Source organism: Dermacentor andersoni, chromosome 1 (assembly GCF_023375885.2).
Source record: "Dermacentor andersoni chromosome 1, qqDerAnde1_hic_scaffold, whole genome shotgun sequence".
Classification (NCBI taxonomy): domain Eukaryota; kingdom Metazoa; phylum Arthropoda; class Arachnida; order Ixodida; family Ixodidae; genus Dermacentor; species Dermacentor andersoni.
The window spans coordinates 213560608-213573898 of record NC_092814.1 but is presented as its reverse complement, the minus strand read 5'-3'; the positions used below and the strand labels follow the sequence as shown (position 1 = coordinate 213573898).

Below are 13291 nucleotides of genomic sequence, written 5' to 3'. Positions count from 1 at the left end.
TCCCAAGACGCTTTTAGTTTAGTGATGGTGACAATGTAATTGCCTTTAGTATAATCGCGAATTAGTTTCGGCGACATATTAGTAACAGGAGAAGGTATAGCTAAGGTGAGTTGAAGCAAATTGTGATCACTGAAACCGTCTAAATGCGCTATGTAAGCTACTGCTTCAGGATTGTTTGCAAGTGTAAGATCCACGGGTTGGCTGCGATACAGTTTTGGAGAGGTTGTAGTCAAGGGTCAAGTTAATGAATTCAGTCGACATGTGTGGCGATGAAAGTTTGTCCCAGTCAATTAATGAAAAGTTGAAGTCACCAAACAGATAGGTAATGTCAGCGGGGAAGAGCTCAGATACCTTGTCTATGCTAATGCGCAACTGATCTATAAAATAGCTGTCTAAATCTGGTGGGTGGTTACAGCAGCTTATCAGTATCCTGATAGAAAATACCGTGCAGGCAACATAGACAGCTTCAACGTCGGAATTAGTATTCACGAGGAATGACGTAAGACTTATTTTTATGCCTAACAAGACAACCGCCTCCTCTTTTGCACAGTGCGATCGCACCTATATGTATCGTAGGTATTTGTTAAGGTAATAATTTCATTGTCAGATACTGCGGAATACAGCATAGTCTCAGTAAAAGCGATAACATTGGAGTCAACTTAATCGAGATAACTTGAAATGAGATCGGGCTTCGACATCGGGCTACGTGTGCTAGCAAATGACACTGATAAAGTAGGAACGTTACGAACTGGCTTTACTGTTAGATGAGAACTAGCATACTTGCCTTGCCGCAGCAATCTATTTAACTCGATGACATCTTTCGCGATGCCATCATAGACGTATGTTACGGAGCCGATTCGTAGTTTGTTAGCCGAAAGTTTAAATGGTTTATTCTCTGTTTTCGCGAAGTCAATTAGCATAGTGTGCGTCGCTGCTACACAAGAGCAACATGATTATGTGCTGTACAGCGCTGAACTTTATTGGACCAGGGATTAAGTGTCGGCCTCGTCGCATCCAGCGCGGCGCCAGCATTGAGGGAAGATATAGCATGCGTGGGCATTCGCATTGCTGTATAGTTCAGACCTGGGGGGGGGGGGGGGGGGGGGATAGGGGGGCTGATACGATAGGCAAAAGCTTCGAGCGGCGGGGCGCAACTCGCAGTGAGCTCTTGTTTTCGTCATTAATTTTGCGCTTTATAGTGAAACGCGGAAGCGTAATTAACCTCGGAATACGAATAACGAGCTAAACTATAGAGAAGCGCCGCTGCAAACAAATAGTTCGCGCTTCTCCACAGTCACACGTAGCGGCCCGGAGGCGAACGACGGTGCATGCGACGGATGCTCGGTCGCGAGTGTGCGAACCACTCTCATTCAACGCGCCTTGTAAGTTGAGCGCTTTTATTTTTCACGCAACGCGTACACTTTCCAAGGTCGTGTCTTTTACTGCACAATCGAAGTTGGGAGTCTGACAAAGGCGGGCGACCGGCTGTAAGCACACACTGCGTGACCACGAGGAATAGAAGTGCCTGGGCTGGGCCTGGGACTCCTCGATGAGTGGTTGGAATTCAGCCGCGGCTGCCGCGCTCAGTATGTAGTGCGTCGAAGCACGCGGCGCTAACTGGACAGCTTTCACACACTGTGGAAGCGTCACACGTGTGGCACCGAGTAGAAGAGACGTTATATAAAGAAACGCAATGACTACGCGATACGTGAGACGGCGAAAATTACGTAAGCGGAATACTTACGATGCCTTCAGGCCGTGACCGTTACCCTGGCGACTGCTTATAAGGTGCCGACAAGTCAGTTGAGCGCGAAACTTTTGCTCTCTTGGCGCCACTTCTCCGGATTTTATGCGCCTTAGAAGTCTGTATCTATAGCCACTAAGTCAGTCTGTAACGAAAGGTCAATGTTTCTTAACACCTGCAAGCCGGCGGAGACTACAGGGGAAAGAAAACAGATTCGTTTCGCGATATGTACTTGGAAGTTAATGTAAGGCATTGTAAAGTTGATGGAAACTTTACAATGATGATTACAATGATACAAAGTTGATGCAAGCTTGCATCTTGCGAACTTCTAGGAAGTGTCGTGGCAACAATATTTTTTAGTGATGTTTAATACGAACAGTTTAGGACTATAGAGCGAGATGTGCACGCAAAGGCAATCAGAAAAAATTATAATTACTTTGCTCGTACATTTACTTATGCGGAGCTTGCACGCGTCTCTCTTACCCTGTTTCAGCTCTTGCACACGCGTATACCTTGCGTTCGCTTCTGTTCGAATAAAAAGAAAATGCACGGGGCCGTTAAAGACTTCCTCTCCCTACTAGATACTCAGAAACTTAACGAATAACCTTGGCCTTAGCAGTCGCGGCCTGGTCATACCGCTCGGAGAATTAAGCCTGCAGCAGCATGTTCGCGGCGTTTTCCTGAAAGAAAGCGCAGCACGCATGCGCATTTTATGACTTCGGCGCTAGCAATGAGACAAGAGAGAGATAGAGGAAAAAGTGAGAGAGAGAGCGCAGTTGGCTGGGTTGAAGGAAATAAGCCCTGAAAAGAACGATAAGGAAGATCTTACGTCACAGTGGATGCGACACCGCTATGTCGACGTGGCGAGACACTGGGAAAGATCGAGAGTCATTGCCGCGCTTCGAAAATTGTAGCCAACCCGGCCTTTTGCAGATTACAGGGCTTCCCGATGTCGAGTCGCGTACAGCCACGAGTGACATCGACGTGACCGCGAAAGCATGTTGAGAATCTAGCAATAACGGCTTCACTTCACGTCGGAAGCTTGTACGACTCATGAGGCTGATACTCAGGGGTGAGAGCTCTTGCCGTTACTTAAATAAATAAATAAATAAATAAATAAATAAATAAATACAGAGAGAATGAAGATAGAGAGAGAGAGAGAGAGAAGAAGAAGAAGAAGGAAAGGGAAAGGCAGGGAGGTTAACCAGAGGTGAAGATCCGGTTTGCTACGCTACTCTGGGGAGAGAGGGGAAGGGGGAGCTAAAGTGACAGGAAAGTAGAGAAAAAAAAAAAGGGAGCACAGATACACAATCACAGTCGGTCACTGTCATCGCACACTATCACCGCACCGCACCGTAGCACTTGTAGCACTATGAACATCAGTTCAGGCCACAGCCACTTGTCCAAGTCTATTGCCTTTAAAAACTGCAACAGTGCCCTCGTCGCCTTCCGCTACGATGGCTTGCGATGTCGGCATTCTAAAATAAGTTCCTCTCTTAGAGATCTTTGGTCAAAGCGCGCTATCGCGATTGCGAGCGATGGCTCTGTAAATTGTAGTGAGGACAGTCACAAAGAAGGTGTTGAAGAGTCTCCTCGCTATCACAGTCATCACACGAGGCGCCGTCGGCCCATCCGATTGGAAATGCAAAAGTTTTCATGAAGCCCAGTCCTAGCCATATTCGACAAAGCAGGGTAACTTCGCGTCGGCAGAGTCCAGCTGGGATGAGAAGGAGGAGAGAAGAGTACGTGGCGCAGCCGGTTGCGTTGAAAACTTCGTGTGTTCCACACGGAGAACGTGATATCCCAGGTGAGCATTCGAAGTTTTCTAGCGGCATCCGTCCTTGATAATGGTACGACTCCTCTTCGTCACCTTGAAGAGACAGCCGACCGAGCAGCGTTACCGGCGTGTTCGTTACCTATAAGACGCCGCAGTGACTTGGAATCCACTGAAATGTAACGTGCTGTCCTTACTCAGTCAAGGTATGAATTAGTTCTCTAATCTCGAATACCAGTTGTTTGTGTGGTCCGCGCCGCAGGGCTGAAGAGTGAAGGAAAATTCCTTGACAAGCTATCACCTCTGCAAGGAAACATTATCAGTGTTTCTCACTCTAAAGCACTGAACATTCGAAACGCACAAGAGTCGTAAGAAATACATATACTACATCATCATCATGGTCGACAACTAAAGGAATCATCACGCGGTACCACAAGGATTACAAAACGTAAAGCCGTTCCTATATTCGTCTAGTGTCTAAATAAGAGCCATTTTCAAAGGCGTCAATGAACCGCTAAACTTTTATAGCTTTTTTAGAATTATTATGTCTTTAATATGAAGCTTGACAACACATACGGCTCGGCTGACAAAATATTACGTCAGAGGTGGCTCGGTGGCTCGGTGTCCCGTGTGCGCTAGTGACGGTTGCCGGAAAAAAATGCTGCACAGTGAGTTTACTACCGCATTGGACTCGTTGTTTGCAATCGCTCTGGTGTGCTCTCATCCAGGCGATTCCTATTTGACTGGCCGATAGGGCACGCGCAGGATATTTGGCGTGTCGTTTTCAAAATTCTGAAGCGACTCCTGAAGAATAACTTCAAGTGCCGCTACAGAAGTGCCCAAATCTTGGCATCCTCAGGACTGGTCAGACAGAATGTATTCAGCTTGATTTTCACAGGCTTCACTGAAATGACTACTGCATCTGCCGAGCTGGTAGAGATAACAAAGCCGTCAGTGTAGACGTGCAGTAAGCTAGGTGCTATATACAGGTTGGCCGTTGACGCCAAAGGCGTACGATCTCATCGGGTTGCGGATGAACGCAACCAACGAGAACTTATTCAAAGAAAGCTGCAGACCTCCGCTGCGTAGTATGCGTTTGCGGGCGAGACTGAGACTTCAAAAGGCCTTTGGTCGCGTTTAAATGCCCCGAATCTGTAGGTCTATTAAACTCGAGGCATTTGGGCAGACGTGAAAAAGAAATTAAATTAAGTTATGGGGTTTTGCGTGCCAACGCCAAGATCTGATCATGAGGCACGCTTCCGGATTTATTTTGATCACCTAGAGTTCTCTAACGTGCACCTAAATCTGGGTTCACGGGTGTTTTCCATTTTGCCCCATTGAAATGCGGCCGCCGTGGCCTTGTTTGACCCCCGCCACCTCGTGCTTAGCAGCGCAACACCAAAGCCACTAAACAGTCACGGCATATGAGTGTGCTGATGTCGTCAAAATAATTTGATGGTGGTACGGTCAGTGGCAGCTATTTGGAGAGACCGATGAGTGCAGTGTTGAACACCGTGGGGCTCAACACTACACCCTGCAAAACACCGCGAGAAGTGTGATGAAAGGTGCATCCTCAGTGATGTTGTAAGAAAAGATATTTCACACAGCTGTGATGAACACGTGACAACCAATTCCTGCAGCTTTTCCAAGGCGTCCAAAAATGGTGTGTTGTGTAACGTTGCGGTATGCTCCCTTGTCGTCTAGAAATAGCGCCAATGTGAGTCGTTTCAGAAATTCCTGCCGTTTCAAACATACCATTTACATTACATTGTCAATTGATCATAGGCCACGTTCAAAGCCAGACCTAGCTTATAGATAGGTGTTGTGGCTGTCTAGATAACATTTCAGGCGTGTCATTTCCATCCCCTCCATCATCTTCCGAACGCATTTGTCCAACGCGACTGGACGATACGATGTTGGGTCCAATAGAGGTCCGCCAGGCTTGAGAAGTAGAACGAGGCAGCGTGACTTCTATTCATGAGGAACTAACTCTTCTCGCCATGATTTGTTGCAGAGGCCGAGGAGAGAATTTCGGGCATCTGGGCCGAGTTTTCCCAATGCAGAATGCGTTACCCCATCAAGTTCAGGCGAAGACGAACACTGTCATGCAGCCAGCGAAGCCTCCAGCTCTTCCGTGGAAAAGAGAACGTTGTCAGGATTGGGGCTCAATCCCATCGCTTGTGATCCGTTGTCAAGATTGGAGTCGGGCATGAATTAGAAGGTAGCTGGCCCATGCCGTCGTCCAACTTATCCACGCTGAGGACGTTGATGAAGGGAAGAACTGCTTCTCATCGAGAACGAGGAATATGGGTTTATTTACAGTATTTATATCAGTCTAACATGACTGTTTGAGAAAGTACATCAGTCTAACACGACTGCCTGAGAGAAAGTGTCAGTCCAACATGACTGCTTAAGAAAAGTGTGTCGAGCATCCGCACAACAGCAGTTTTTAAACACTCGGTCCTCCCGCGATACAAGGCGGCGAATGTTCGTTTAGTCATCACAAACCAGCCGCCTCCCGCAGGACGGTCTACGCAAACAAAAGCACACACGTTCGAAGGTCCGGAACCGACGTCAGAGGGCCCCGTAGAACTCGGAGCCGTTCCGAGTAGCGCGTTGGGGAGTTTGGGAACAATAGTTGGCCCGCCGAACTCGTCCCGTCACAAAGTCGATTTAGTCACGCTGTGGCTAGAAGTTGGCGGCGACGCTCCCGGTATGTTGCCATCATAGTCGTAAGTGGGTGGCAATCTTGCACTGCAGCTCGCCGTTCTTAACAGCGCCGGGATGTTGCCGCCTACAGTCGTAAGTGGGTGGCAATCTTGCACCGCAGATGGCCATTCTTAACAACGTCCATGCGCACATCTCGTGAGCAATGCGCAGCAATGTGAACAAGTGTAGTAGACTAGGGTGCTGAGCCCACTACCCTTGCGCCAGAAACATTTAGCTACCTCTACTGAAATCGCTGATACGATTGGCTACGTTTAAAGAAATCATATATATAGATATTGTTACGCGTGAAAGAGACCGTTTGTCACCCTTACGGACGAAGGAGGCCGTTTACTTTAGGTCGCGAAGGTGAGCTAGGGTGCTGAGCCCACTACCCTTGCGCCAGAAACATTTAGCTACCTCTACTGAAATCGCTGATACGATTGGCTACGTTTAAAGAAATCATATATATAGATATTGTTACGCGTGAAAGAGACCGTTTGTCACCCTTACGGACGAAGGAGGCCGTTTACTTTAGGTCGCGAAGGTGAGCTCAAGAGCGGACAGCTGGTTGATAACTCAGCGTCGTCCTCTTCCTCTTTTCCCTCTCGGGACCGCAAGCACGTTCGCCGGTCTTCGTATTACCCAGTTCTGTATGTGAGTGTTTGAAGACGCTCAATTCAGGGCTGGTAGGTAGCAAGCGCGAGTCTGGCTACTGCTTTCTGACGGTGCGGTCCAGGTTGGCGTTCGCACACGCCAAATGGGTTCGGCATAGGTCGGCCAGTAATTCGAAAACAAGGAAGGCACGGCCGGTGCCGAATTCGCAACCGCCCGTTATCAGCTTGGAACACATCTCGGTAAATTCTAATTGAGGCGGAGTGTGCGCACCATCGGTGTAAGGGGTATTAAACCTCGCTCCTGGCTCTCGCTTCCGAGGCGCGAGCGGTTCCAATAAACTGGTTCTATGAGCATGTATGTAAACGATACTAAGGGTCTTCGTATTCCTTCCTCACGCGTAACAATATATATATATATATATATATATATATGGCTTGCCTGATCAGGTGATTCATGTTTTGTGTGGGCGTCTCGGGTACAAACACAATGGCACCTGCCGATGGCTCCGCGTTCAACACTATAGTTACCTCTAACTTTAATGAATATGAGGAAGCTGTGAAGGATCTCACCTTCATGTTTTTCCTTTATGCAGTTGCGTAATAGCTGTCAACAGATGCGCCGTTCTCTGAAGTTGAGTATAGCAAAATGTCCTCACTGTTTTCATCATTTCGTTTTCTCGAGGAGGCGCCACGCTCTTGTATCGACTGTGGTTGGGCGTTGCCTTTACCAAAGCCTATGCATTCCGCATAGGGATGACCGACACAGCAACCTGTGACCACTGCGGCCATGAAGAATCAATTGAACACATTTTGTGCGCTTGCCCGCAGTACAGTACACAGAGGGAATACCTTCATCACGAACTTGACCAACTGGGCGACCAACCGCTACTGGAAAAAGGAATTCTACACCACCGAAGGCACCTAACGTCACAGAAGAAGACCGTGCAAGCGCTATTGTGCTTCCTGCGATCTACCGGCCTGTGCGAACGTCTTTAACTGGAACGCCTTTTGTGTGTGTGTGTCTCCATGTGCGCGTGTTTTTTTGTTTTTGTTTTTTGCGTTTTACTCTCTGTCATCTTTCTAACCCCTATCTCCCATCCCCAGTGAAGGGTAGCAAACCGGAGACTGATATCTGGTTAACCTCCCTGCCTTTCCTCTTCATCTCTCTCTCTCTCTTTTCTCGAGACGTTCGTTGCAGTGAGACCTGCGCCACAACAGGGCACCGGTTGATTCCGCTTCTTTCGCCGAGGAAAGGTAGCGATGCCATATCAAACTCCACGAGCTCTCATGGGTGTCTATAGCTGTTCGTGCATTCCTTCATAATAAAACGTCTCATTTTAACGCAATGGCGTTAAGGGCCCCGTGTCGCAGAAAATCCGGTGTCGTCGCCAGCGGAGTTGTCCGTAAGTGAAAATTCTGGCATATATTTAGGTATATGTATATGCCACGCCTTGCTATATGGCATGCGGTATATGCGCCGGCTACATTGCTACACCATTCTATCACTAATGTTACCCATACCTTGTCTTACATTTTTGACAAAGTTATTCCTCGAAATTTCGAGAATGACATCCCACAAAGAAACAATAAGAAGCAAAAAAAAAAGACACCAAGGACAACATAGGGGAAATTACATGTATTTACTAACTGAATTAAAGGAATGATAAATTAATGCAAATGAAAGTGGGTGAAAAAAAGCAACTGATGGGATACGAACCCACGTCTTCGCATTAAGCATATGATGCTCTTACCAATTGAGTTACCGCGGTGTGTTAGACTTGGAGGACGATCTCACCGCTGGCATACAGTTGTAGGAGTTGTCAGACGATCTCGCCGCTGTCACCAGTTGAAGGGGTTGTAGGTCGTAGAGAGGAACTTGGGAGGAACTAGGTGAACAGGGTTTATTTACAGCATTTGCATTTTAAACAAGAGATACATTTACACAGTCTAGCGTGACTCCCAAATGGAGCCCGCACGACGAAGCATACAGCAAACGAGCGCACAGCTCACGAGTACGATCACAGAGCTCACTGACGAGCACCTTCTCGAGCACGAGCACCGAGCACACTCTAGCAGCCGACAACAGCTGCTTATAAACACTCCATTGGTCCCTAGTTCCCTAGGTGAGGGAAAAAACGTCAGTTCACCGCCGATTCGCAGCGTTCAACGTCAACGCAGTCGACCCAACTTTTTGGAGGAGGAGGGCTCACGCACACACGTACACACTTTGGGTTCCCAGAACCCGAGTTGAGCGGGTTCTCGCTGACACGTGCCTTGCCCCGCGCAGATGCCTCTTAATCCCCGAGCGGACCTCGCACAGTGGCCTTCGCCGCTGTCCATTGTCTGGCGTCTTCAAAGGCCCGTGAGTAGAAACCGCAAGGCATTTCCTTTGAGGAAATCCCCCTGCTTCAGTCGAACCGTGAAGGCGTTGGCGATTTCTCTAACAATAGTTGGTCCGCCGATCGCGTTTAGTCATAGCGGCGCCAAGGGGTTGTTGACGCGGCACGTCGTGGTCCCTACGAAACGAGTCGCCGCGGCGGGTGTTGAAGGCTTCCATGGCCTCTTCGGGGAAGCTCGCCACGCTCGCGGCTTCAGCTGGCTGAGAAAACGTTGAATGTCGGCATCTCTGCAGGCCGTTCCTAACAGGCGCCGTTTTCCACTTTCATTCCCATTCATTCCCAATTTCTTTAATTCAGTTTGTAAGTACAAGTAATTTCCCCTGTGTTGTCCTTGGTGTCTGTTTGTTGGCTTCTTATGATAGGTATAATAAAAATGGGGCCCCTCGGTTCCCTTTATTCTCGTTCATCCCACAAACAAAAGTCATGGAACAAAACACCGGCAGTGCATGTCTTTTATGTTACATGTTCTCAGACTGAAATATTTAAAGTGCGAAACAATAACAGAAACCCGAAAATGATGTAATTGTTTTGGCGCGACTGCGTACTAGCTCCGGGATTCGCCCACGCAAGAGGCCACGTTTCTACCAGAACGCTCGCCTTCGAACATAGCGTTCGGCGCCAGCGCGTTTCCGGTAAACATTACGGTCACGTAAGCTGCAGTTGCCGGGAAGCGTGAGAAGCAGTCAGGGACCTTTGAATGCTATCGCGTTCCACTCTTATCGGCGAAGCTTCAGCGTCCTCCGAATTTTCCCTCAGTCGCGATGAGATAACGCAGTTCGTGCGTTACTGCATAGCGTCGCCGGAGCGAAAGTCTAGCGACGTAATGCTCTCGAAGTCAAGCCACAATAAACTGAATACTAAGGAGCGCGTCTTTGTGCACGTAAATATTTCTAGCTGGAAATATTTCCGACCTCTTAAACCGTAGTTTGCTCGCAAAACGACCATAATGGCCACCTTCCCTCTTTCGACGCAGTGGTCACGCGTAAAAAGAAAGAAAGAAAAAATGGAAACTTTGTAGCTGTCGTCCGCCGAAACGAGTCGGGCTTTCGACCACGGGCGATTCCCTAGTGCACGGCGTCATTATCCCCCTACCTCGCCCAAGCCATTCCTGTCGAATAGCGCGCGCTGATGCACCACGGGAGGGAATGCGGGGCGCGAGTGCGCAGGGCCGTGAACCTCGATGTCCGTGACATTTCCAGGCCGTTATGATGAAAGCGCCGGTACTCAAAAAAAAAAAAAAAAAACCCAAAAAGAACAGAAACGAAAGAAAGTGAGGCACTTCCATCGAGCTGCTTCTTGACGTTATGATTTTTTTTTTCGTCAGAGTTGCACCCTAGGGAAAAAAAGAAAGAAGCTGAACAGATTCCCTATCGTGCCTAAAGATGCCGACCCGCGCAGCCGGAGATCCCGGCAGCGGCCGCTTGCCGAGTAGGGTGACCCCAAAAGAAGAGCGTGCAGCGTCGGTCCGCACAGCGTGCGCTCTGGCACCACTTACTATTACGGGCTGAGGGAACATAGCCACCACCACCACCACCACCGCCGCCACTCCCACTTGCCCTTCTCGGCGCCGGCGTCTTCGCCGTCGTTTGTAAATTTGGGGTGAGTTATGTGACACGCCGCGCGCGGGACACGCCCCGATGAAAACCGGCCTTCTGCGTGCCGCCCCGGGAACGAGAAGCCAAGCGAGCAGGGAGGAAGGGGGTCAAAATAAAAGCGAACGGAAAACGACCAAGCGCGGCGCATAAACACGCGTATAAGTCGCGCGCTGTATAGGAATAAAACGGGAGTCAATGCCGCGTCGACGACGTTATATGACGACGACGGTGGCGACCGCGGGGTTGCGTGTACGTAGGCGCAGCAGGAAAAAGGAAAACGAGAACCGCGCATGACGTGCCAGCCATCTCGGAGGGCGGCTGGCATGGAGGCAGAAAGCGTATATTTGAAGAAACGCAAAATAAGGCGGAAAAAAGGAAGACGCTGTGCAGTTACGCGAGACGCGCCTGCGGAGGTAGCAGGAGGGAGGCCCGAAAGAAACGCTGCTCGTCTATCTGCGGGCGGGATGGCTGGCCGAATACCGCCGGCGCGCATGACGGAGCCGGATTGAACAGCCGCGTAGGAGCCGAAGACAGGATTTTCGTTACGCCGGGCGTTCTGTATAAAATATGCATTTAGGGTTGGGGCCGAAACTCGGGGAATTTCTCCTGCTATAGCAGTGCAGCCCTCCAGAATACCCCCCTCTGCCTTCGTTCGCTTGAACTTCCGTGCAACAGGGGGAATCCGTGACAGACACGGAGAGGGGCACACTGTGGATGAAAAAAGGCGTATAAAATTGACGAAACCGAAACAGGCTGGGGAGAAATAAGAGGCAGAGCACAGAAGTGGCCGGAGAAGGATGAGGAAAATGGTGTATGTGGGGCGCCGACAGAAGCCGAAGCGATTTGTGCCTTGCGCCGAACATGTCGTCTCGGTTTCACCCCGTTGTGACATACCTTCGTCCTTTCCTTGTGCTTCCGAGCGTAGGTACACACTTACCTAGAAAGATGAAGAAAAGAAGATCGCACGCAGAATGCCGCGGTCTCCACCCACTATTTCTTATTATCATTGCAAAGACACTGTTTATAGTGAAGCGCCGCAAGAATGTAGCAGAGAGCCTGGCAAGTATGAGTAAAGAAATGAAACATTAATTACATTTGCCGCCTATCTCTAATAAGCTTCGCAAACCTTATGAGCGGAAAGGAAACCACATTAATCTTCCGGTGTGTGTGTGTGTGTGTGTGTTCAATTTTTCCCAAATGTGCGCAAATATGTGCGTCAAGAAGAGAGAGAGAAATAACATTTATTAGTTCCAAAGGAACTAAAGCCCAACGCTGGCCCTCCTGGTAGGCTCATGCCTCCTGGCCTAGCACGATCTTGACGTGCTGCACGAGAAGCAGCCACAATAACTGTTCAAGCTTTCGTGGGGGACTGGTCCGCTCGGAGGCACCACTGCCGCGCTGAAATGGTAAGGGACAGCCATTAGAGACCATTAGAAACAAAAAGCACAACCGGAAATGAAAAACAACGAAGCTTTACCTAGTTGAATGTACTAAAGAAGGTGCAATTTTAAACGAGAACACTAGCAATAGACAGGATATGCACAACTGATTAAGCAACAGACTTCTGAGATTAACCCCTGCCAAAGGCAGGAGTAGTAAAGCTAATTTTTGTACGAACATATACAAAACGCTACAAAGACAGAGAGAAGTAGAAAAAGTCAGGGAAGCTAACCAGGACCGAGCCCTATTGGCCACATTATTCTACTTCAATAGAGGAAAAGAGGGCAGTTCAAGGTGCGCTGGAGACGCAGGCGAACCGCAATGTTCATCGTTGCCTGACAATAACTCAAAAAAGAAAAAAGAGAAGAAAAAAAAATATGTGGTTTTACGTGCCGAAATCACAATCTAATTATGAGGCATGCCGTAGTGGGGGACTCCGGAATAATTTTGACCAGCTGGGGTTCTTTAACGTGCACCTAGATCTAAGTAGACGAGTGTTTTTGCATTTCGCCCCCATCGAAATGCGGCCACCACAGACGGGATCCTACCGGCGACCTCGAGCTTAGCAGCGCAACGTCATAACAACTAAGCTACCACGGCAAGTATAGAGGGTCACTCAGTCAGGTTGAGTTCGGTAACTGCAGCAGCACTTTTGTGGCTTAATTCTGCTGCTGTGTGCGAGTACATAAATCCAAGGTCTTGCTCCCGGTGAAAGGTCTTCCACCGAGCTCGCTACGGGTGGTGTGGAGGGCAAGTCGTTGATGTTCAAAGGGAAGCCACATATGTTCCTTCGCGATCGCGAGTGTTGTAAATAGCGCTTACGGCCATTCCAATCAAGGAGGAGCAATCGTTCATGAAAGCAACGACAGGCGCAAGCGACAGCTTAGTGTTGCTTCACACCGGGCAAAACCAGGTTACAGGTTCAGTTGCATCGAGGGGTTGAGCAAGTACAGACGGTGACAGGCGAACTCAAGCAAACACCATTTGCTGTGGACAGGCCGGCTTTACCTGTAGGC

General features: G+C 49.0%; 1 protein-coding gene and 1 long non-coding RNA gene across 2 annotated transcripts in view; one reads left to right on the top strand and one right to left on the bottom strand.

Moving 5' to 3' along the window:
• LOC126548108 (lysosomal alpha-mannosidase-like) overlaps positions 1–13291 on the top strand; it is a 518622-nt gene that overhangs the window by 207961 nt on the left and 297370 nt on the right. The window lies entirely within an intron of this gene.
• The window catches only part of LOC129380978 (uncharacterized), a 51391-nt gene continuing 50156 nt past the window's right edge, over positions 12057–13291 (bottom strand). Inside the window, exon 2 of the long non-coding RNA XR_011892246.1 lies at positions 12057–12233. This is a non-coding gene — a long non-coding RNA (uncharacterized lncRNA). The remainder of the gene's footprint in view (positions 12234–13291) is intronic.